Genomic DNA, 8,430 nt, shown 5'->3' on the forward strand with positions numbered 1-8,430 from the left:
GGAGGGTTGTCTGATAGAGCATCTCATAGGGGATGCATACTGCTAGGGATGCTATCTCCTTCCCCACTCCCAAGTCCAAATCATATGCTCAAAAGGGAGACAGAAGCTTTGTCTTCTCCTTTTAAAGCATTGACTGAATGGGCAATCTTCTTTGATTTGAGCCGTCAGTCAGGGGACTTGTATGGAAGCCAAAATAAAATGATATGAGTAAAAGCAGTTAGTACAATGCCTGGTACATGGTAGGCCCTTCCTTAATAAATGCTTATTCCATTCTGCTTTTAAATGGATTTTTGTATTATCTTAATGCTTAAATCCTTAAGAATTGAGCCCACCAGTAGCTGGGAACAATACAAAGCTTCCAATCATCTTTAGCAAGAGCCCAGAGCATTGTGGCCCACCAGAATTCGATCAGGAGACGGATAACTCTCCACACATGCTTCAAGGGCTTCTCTCTTCCTAATGAAATTTTTGAAAATTTGTCCTGTTGATAATTACCATCACAAAAAACTCCAGCCCCCCCCTTTTCTTTTTTTGATGAACCCATTATTTTTTCTTAAACACTCACACATACATAACACAAAACAAAACAGTCACTTCTCCATATGGAATAAATTGATATTAAAATGAATGAAACCTTCATTCTTGTTATTCAGTCGTGTCTGACTCTTCATGACCCCTTTTGAGATTATCTTGGCAAAGACACTAGAGTGATTTGTCATTTCCTTCTCCAGCTCATGTTAGGGATGGGGAAACTGAGGCAAGCAGAGTTAAGTCTCTTCCCCAGAATCACTCAGCTAATAAATATCTGAGGGCAGATTTGAATTCAGTAAGATGACTACAGGTTCAGCACTCTATGCAACATACCACCTAGCCACTCCTATTCTTTTACTATCAATAGACAATTTCATAAATTGTCACTTGCCCTGTGGGGACAGGTATGTAGCTTTTTCTAAGTCTGCACTATACTTAACTGGATATATATATCCAGTTATAAAGAACATTGAAACTGTTATATATCCAGCAAAGCTACAATTATTTGGGAGATCTTGGGGTACATCTATCACTCAAAAAGAAAAAAACCTTTGTGGGAAAAGCACAATGTGTTTTGATTGTTTTGTGATCATGAAAGAAACCTGTTACCACTCCCTGTGCAATTAATGCAATCCCATCTCCCTGGAGACTCAGCAGAGAAGCACCTCTCTATAGTAATGAATGTAGGCAGATCTAAGATGAGTCATCATTTACTTAGCAACCTAGGACTTGATTGAATTGATCTAACTATGCCTACCTTCTTTATTGCATCCCTTCTTACAGCGCTTCTACTACAAAGAGAAAGTGTGCATCAAACCACAGCTGTAAACTATATCAATCCTGTTAGTATGGTATTAAAAGAAAAAATAAAAGCTCTATAAATCAGCAGAAGGGGCCTAATAAAGCTGCTGAGAACTAAAAAGCATTTCAGTCAATAGAGGGAGCCAATTATACTCTCATTATACAGATATTCTCTTGCAACTTATTTTCAATTATCCGTAATCATAGGGGAGAAAGTTAACAGGAATAATAGCTCATAGATAATCTTCCCACTGCAGTTGAACAATTGTGTCACCTTTCTCCCTAAAGAGCTCTTTTTTTTTTTTAAACTAGAAATGCTAACAAGCAGCCTGATTGACTAATTTTAAGGCTTCTTTTTTTCTTTCTCTCTTATCCATCCAAGTAAGTAATACGACCTAATTAAAATGACTGGAAGATAAAAAAAATGGTAAGAACAAAAAGAAGATAAATTAATTCATAACCTGGATAATCAGCTCCTGAATAGCTGAGAAATGGCTAAACAATTCCATTTTAACATCTTAACCTGAAATCCCCAAAAGAAAATATCCTTTTTTTTTTTTAACTCTGTTGATGATTGATAGGCCAATCATTTTCATATTTTTTTTTGGTTATAGAATACTTTTGAATTCATTTTCATATTACCTGTGATTGGGGGCCCTGAAGGTGGCTAACAGAAAACCAATTAAAAGTGTTTACCCTTTTTCATGGAAACCCCAAGAGATTCTATTTGGAAGACAATTTGCAAACCGGCTCTGCAAACAATGTCTGAAGTGATAATGTGTCAAACAATCAAACTAGAAAATTGTTTTTATTTCCTATCAAGAAGAAAAAGAAAGTCAAATTTACTCACATACTTTCATCTTCTCTTTTATTTCTTTCCTCTCTAATTTTCAATAATTATGTAATTGTAGGCCAAAAAAACTAGTGATATTGATAATGATTTAAGATTTACAATTCACTTAATTTGAATATTACAAATTACCTGCAATAATTTTTTTCCATTTTCCTTATAGCTTTAACCTTAAGAAGCCTCAACTCTTTACCTCACTGAATGGCAAGGAAAGATCAGAATTTATAAAGTTTTATTCATTCATTCATTGTGATGCAAGTATTTTTTTAAAATTGTTTCATTTAGAGTTCGGAGTTTACTCTGAAGAAAATGTACTGCTTATGATTTCTATTTTTTAAATTTATAACTGGAAAAAATTTAGAGATAATCTATTTTGCTTTTGACTTTAAAACTTTCATTTTTATTTAAAATTTAACAATCATTCAATAAAATGGGCATTTCCACTTACATTGTACAACAGAATAAAAAGAATATATATCAAATTGCCTATCTCCAGCACCCAGTAGTTCTTTTTCTGGATGCAGATGGCATTTTCTATCCAAAGTTTATTAGAATTGCCTTGGATCCTGGAACCCCTGAGAACCAAGTCTTTCATAGATGATCATTGCACATTCTTGCTGTTAGTACGTACAATGTATTCCTGCTTCTGCTCGTTTCGCTCAGCATTAGTTCATGTAAATCTTTCCAGGCCTTTCTAAGATTAGCTTGTTCATCATGAACAATAATATCCCATTACCTTCATATACCACAACTTATTCAGCCATTTCCCAATTGATGATGGCTATTTGCTTACTTTGCAATTCTTTGCTACTACAAAAAGAGCTACTATAAACATTTTGCACATGTGAATCTCAACAAGTATTTTTTAAAAAAATTATAATCTGCCTCATATTATTTTTCCATCTCTAAATGAGCAAATGAAAAATAAAAATTTCATCACAAACATCCATAGCCCATTAAAACACATTCCCATATGGGCCATGCCTGGAAATGTATGTGTCCCTTTTGTATTTTAAGTTCATCGCCTGGCTGGCAAGATCCAAGTGGCATATTTCATCTTATGAAATGATTATTTATCATTGCATTGATGAGCGTTTCAAAGTTTCAAAGAGCATTTATTAAGAGTTTAGTATAATGGGGCAGCTAGATGGCACAGTGATTAGAACACTAGCCCTGAAATCAGGAGGACCTGAGTTCAAATGTGACCTCAGACACTTAACATTTCCTAGCTGTGTGACCCTGAGCAAATCACTTTACCTTAGCTGCCTGAGGGGGAAGGGAAGGGAAGAGTTTAATATGTCAGACATTATGCTGTATTGAGAAGACAAAGAAAGATTAAAATATCTAAAATATCTAAATATAGATATTTAAAATATCTAAAAATAGACCTTGCTCCTAAGAACTTACTTTCAAATATGGGGAAAAGGCTGTATCTCCTTTGTAGATCTTGCATAAGAGTAAGATCAAGCAAGATGTTAGAATTATAACAATGTCCCTGCTACTCTAATCCACAAACTAGATTAAATTATTTTTGTTCTCGAGAGGTGACATACAATAGGTTGAGAGAATAGGAATTTGTGTAATTAGCAAAATTATCAACTCAAGTTTTATATACAAGCAGCCTTATCTTTATGGAGTTGGAAGCTTTAGCCCTACCATAAAAAATACATAGATATAAATGTGTGTGTGTGTGTGTGTGTGTGTGTGTGTGTAGCTCCATTTTAGTGACAAGATAATATGGTGAGCCTTTCCCCTTTCTTGAAGAAGACCTCACAAGCCCCCAAATTATTTTTCCCTCATTTGATTTCTCAATGTAGGATCTAAATCCTACCTCTACACTTATTTTATGCTCTCTCATGAATTACTTGCAACTTTGACCTCTCTTCTCACTGTCTATCCTCTTCTTTCCAGACACCCTTCTCTTATTGTAAGATCCTCCATTAAATTTATATCCTATATAAATCCATTAGATTTATATATGTATACTTTGCAAGTGGTAGATACTTACCAAACGTGTGTTGAACTGAATTGAGTGGACAAATCTGGAAGCCCAGTATTTGTCTTATATTGTTGCAGTTTCCATTTGAAATTTTATCCAATATTGGATATTATTTCTAGCATGCTAGCCAAGCAAAGTTAAATATTATCAGCTTGGGCTGAATGTGGTATTTATAAAAGTTTATAAAGTACTTGAAGGATGAACAAGAATTACAAGGATTATGTTGTAATGTTATTGGTGTTGTATTTCTTTTTTTATTATTATTATAATAACTTTTTATAGACAGAACCCATGCCAAGGTAATTTTTTACAACATTATCCCTTGCATTCGCTTCTGTTCTGATTTTTCCCCTTTCTCCCTCCATCCCCTCCCGTAGATGGCAAGCAGTCCTATATATGTTGAATATGTCGCAGTATATCCTAGATACAATATATGTGTGCGGAACCAAACAGTTCTCTTGTTGCACAGGGAGAATTTGATTCAGAAGGTAAAATAAGCTGGGAAAAAAAACAAAAATGCAAACAGTTTACATTCATTTCTCAGTGTTCTTTCTTTGGGTGTAGCTGCTTCTGTCCATCATTGGTCAATTGAAACTGAATTTGGTCTCTTTGTCAAAGAAATCCACTTCCATCAGAATACATCTTCATACAGTATCGTTGTTGATGTATATAATGATCTCTTGGTTCTGCTCATTTCACTTAGCATCAGTTCATGTAAGTCTCTCCAAGCCTCTCTGTATTCATCCTGCTGGTCATTTCTTACAGAACAATAATATTCCATAACATTCATATACCACAATTTACCCACCCATTCTCCAGTTGATGGGCATCCATTCATTTTCCAGCTTCTAGCCACTACAAAGAGGGCTGCCACAAACATTTTGGCACATACAGGTCCCTTTCCCTTCTTTAGTATCTCCTTGGGATATAAGCCCAGTAGTAGCACTGCTGGGTCAAAGGGTATGCACAGTTTGATAACTTTTTGGACATCAATTCCAGATTGCTCTCCAGAATGGTTGGATTCGTTCACAACTCCACCAACAATGCATCAGTGTCCCAGTTTTCCCGCATCCCCTCCAACATTCATCATTATTTTTTCCTGTCATCTTAGCCAATCTGACAGGTGTGTTGTATTTCTTAATGACCCCGATAGTTAGTATGTGATCCATTATGGTTTCCTACATTCCCCCAAAAACCTCTGTTTAAGAATAGAGTAGTGAGTGATTGAAATATTGGCTTATGACATCAAGTGAATCTTTAAACATTGTTTCTTTTCCTGTGGTCATGGAAGGAATTACATCTCTTGAAAACAAAACTTGCTTTAAAAAATATACAAAGAACTGGTTTGATAGATACCTACCTAATGATGTTGTTTTCTTTCTCTTATAGGATAGGTATTCCCTGAAATGAATCAATCTATTCCTGGCTTCAGTGCTCAAAGAATTCACTCATTTATCTGCTGAGAACATAATGTACTGAGATAAATTACAGACCAATACCAAAACACGAATGCTTACTTACCATTCCAAAGGCAAAACATTTTTAGGGGATAATGATAGAGATCAAACTAAGATTTCACTCACTTGATGTTCCAGTTTAAATAAATAAGTTACGTTTTCTATTTTATGGTTTCTGTTTATTCTGTATAGCTTTGTAGATTTTCTTAAACAGATTTTGATATATGGAATCAAATATAAGTAAAATTGATCAACAAACCAATTCCAGAATGAAACCTTAGAGGTCCTATGTGAAATGAAATTTACTGAATACTTCTGCTTAGCATGGATGAACTGGAGAATTTTATGTTTACTTCCTATCAAAGTGACCTTGACAGACCTTTAAAATACATAACCTATAGAATAACAAATACTATTTTTTATATATCATACACACACACACACACACACACACACACACTTTTAATACCAAGACGTCAATGGAGCTTGTTTTTTAATGAATGAAAGTGAAAACAATAGTCCTTTGGCAAAAAGGCAGCTCATTTGACATCCAAGGTGAACTTTAAATGACATTGTTTAATGGATTGATAGATCTAGCTTACAAAAAGGAAGTGGGTTATTTTCCACACAAAACAGAAAATCCATACTCACAGTGGTTTCTCCTTTATATCTTCTATAATGCAGAATAGGAGAGCTTTCAGAGTAGCAATTTTAGTTAGACATATTGACAGCAGAAAATGGAGGTTATGTATAGCCCTTGAATCTAAAGTGTCTCTCCAAACCTTTGAGATCCCAGCTGGTTTTAATTTTCTACCCCCATGCACTCTCTTCCTGGAAAGCTTCCTGGCTTCTCAAAATAACTGTTCATAGAAAACACTCTCTAGAATACAATATGTGTCCAGTTCTCCCCTTCTTGCATTTAGTAAACTCTTTTTAATGTTAATAAGACTTTTGCTCCATGAGTTTATGAAAAAAACACATTATTTTCTTTTACCTGAGCAAGGAAGATTGCTTCTTAAAAGAAGTGTTTGGTTCATATAGGAATTTAATTATATACTTATTATTCCATGGATTTTTTAAAAATACAGATATCTTACTCTTTCTCCCTTCTTTTGTTCTTCTTCCACCACTCCAAGTCCCTTCTTGCTAGTTGATGTCATATTTTTCAGACTCCACTCTCACTACTCACAAAACCTGAATACTGTATCTATTAGCATTAAGATTCCAGATTTGAGATCTTTCCCATTGAATTATTATTCTTCACATGAAATTTCTGTTTCATGCATAGTTAATTCCTCTGGAACTTTGATTCAATGGACTATTTTGTTGAAGAAAAGACATATAGAAATGTGCCCAAGGATGTCCTAAAGCTTCTTAACATCTAAAGTGAAAGTAACCCAAGCTTTGGCACTGACTCACTTTATGTTCAAAGCATTGTATATTTTAGTTTAATAAGATTCTGATTTCTTGTATCCTTAAGTTTTTTTCCCAACCCTTTCTACTTGTACTATAGTAGCATTGTTTTTCTAGAGTAGGATTGGCAGTTTATAGAAATGTTTGAGTCCTCCCACATTTCTCTACTCCTTCTTTTCTGAGGTTGTCCATTTCCAGTGTGGGATGGTTTGCATATTATAAATTTGAACAACAGCAGTATATGTAGGAGGTATTGGCTTAAGCAAAGAATTTAAAGGCAGAATGTATAATAAAGTTGTTCCACTTTTTTAGGTGATAACCAAGGAAACATATGGCCCAAGGCATACAGCCTCCTGCTTAACCCTCAAAGTTGATGTATATAGTTGTACTTCCTTTGACACTTGTAGCCACAGGACACTAAAAATATCTTCAGTAGCTCAGGGAGATAAGTTATAGAAAGAAACTTAGACTTGGATGCAAGGGGCCTGGGTTCAAATTTTAGCTCTGAAATTTAAGAGTCTGTTTGCTCTTGGGAAAATCAATAAGGTTAATTAATAGGAATAACAATTACCATTATAAGTTCTCTTGTCTGTTCAATTCAGTTCAACAAGCATTTATTATGTATGGGTTGTCATGACTAAGCAGCTCTTTATAACTCAAGGAATCTATTGGTGATAAACCTTTTGGAACTAAGCTAAGCTGGCCATCAGAAGGCAGTCTGCTGCTGGGAAAATAGCTGAAACCTTTCCAACATGGTAGAATGTCTCAGAATCTGTGCTCTGTAAACACTTCACTACTGTAATAAAATATCACAATAAAGTCTTACCGAAGATTTTATACAGTGAGCTTTAAAATTATAAAGCACCATCCTTGCAAAGCAACACCTTCCTGAAAACAAACAAATTCTAAAAGAGATAACACAATTATTAGGGTAGTAACTTTATAGATGGAGTTGAAGCTCAGAGAAGTTAAATAATTTGTTTATGAGGAGATAAATATGAAGTGGCAGATTCAGAATCTCAACCTCAATACTTGGATACAGACATGACACTCTATTACACTATTCTTCCTCCCACTATTTGACAAATTTCCTCATCTGTGAAAATAGAATAATAATACTTTTTACTACTTTCCAATAGAATTAGTATTGTAATAACAAAGGCATGAAAAACACTTTTAAAAACACAATTTAAAAAATAAATGTCAATATTGTGAGATAACCGTGTGATAATTGATTAATTTGTCCAATATGACCGCTCTGCTGCATTGGAGAAGGGGAAAGATTGAGGTAGAGAGATCAATAAGAAAGTTATTATGGTAATTCAGGCAAGCGATAATGAGAAATTGAACTCAGGTTGTAAGCATAGAAATAAAGGGAC

Source organism: Sarcophilus harrisii, chromosome 3 (genome assembly GCF_902635505.1).
Source record: "Sarcophilus harrisii chromosome 3, mSarHar1.11, whole genome shotgun sequence".
NCBI classification, from domain to species: domain Eukaryota; kingdom Metazoa; phylum Chordata; class Mammalia; order Dasyuromorphia; family Dasyuridae; genus Sarcophilus; species Sarcophilus harrisii.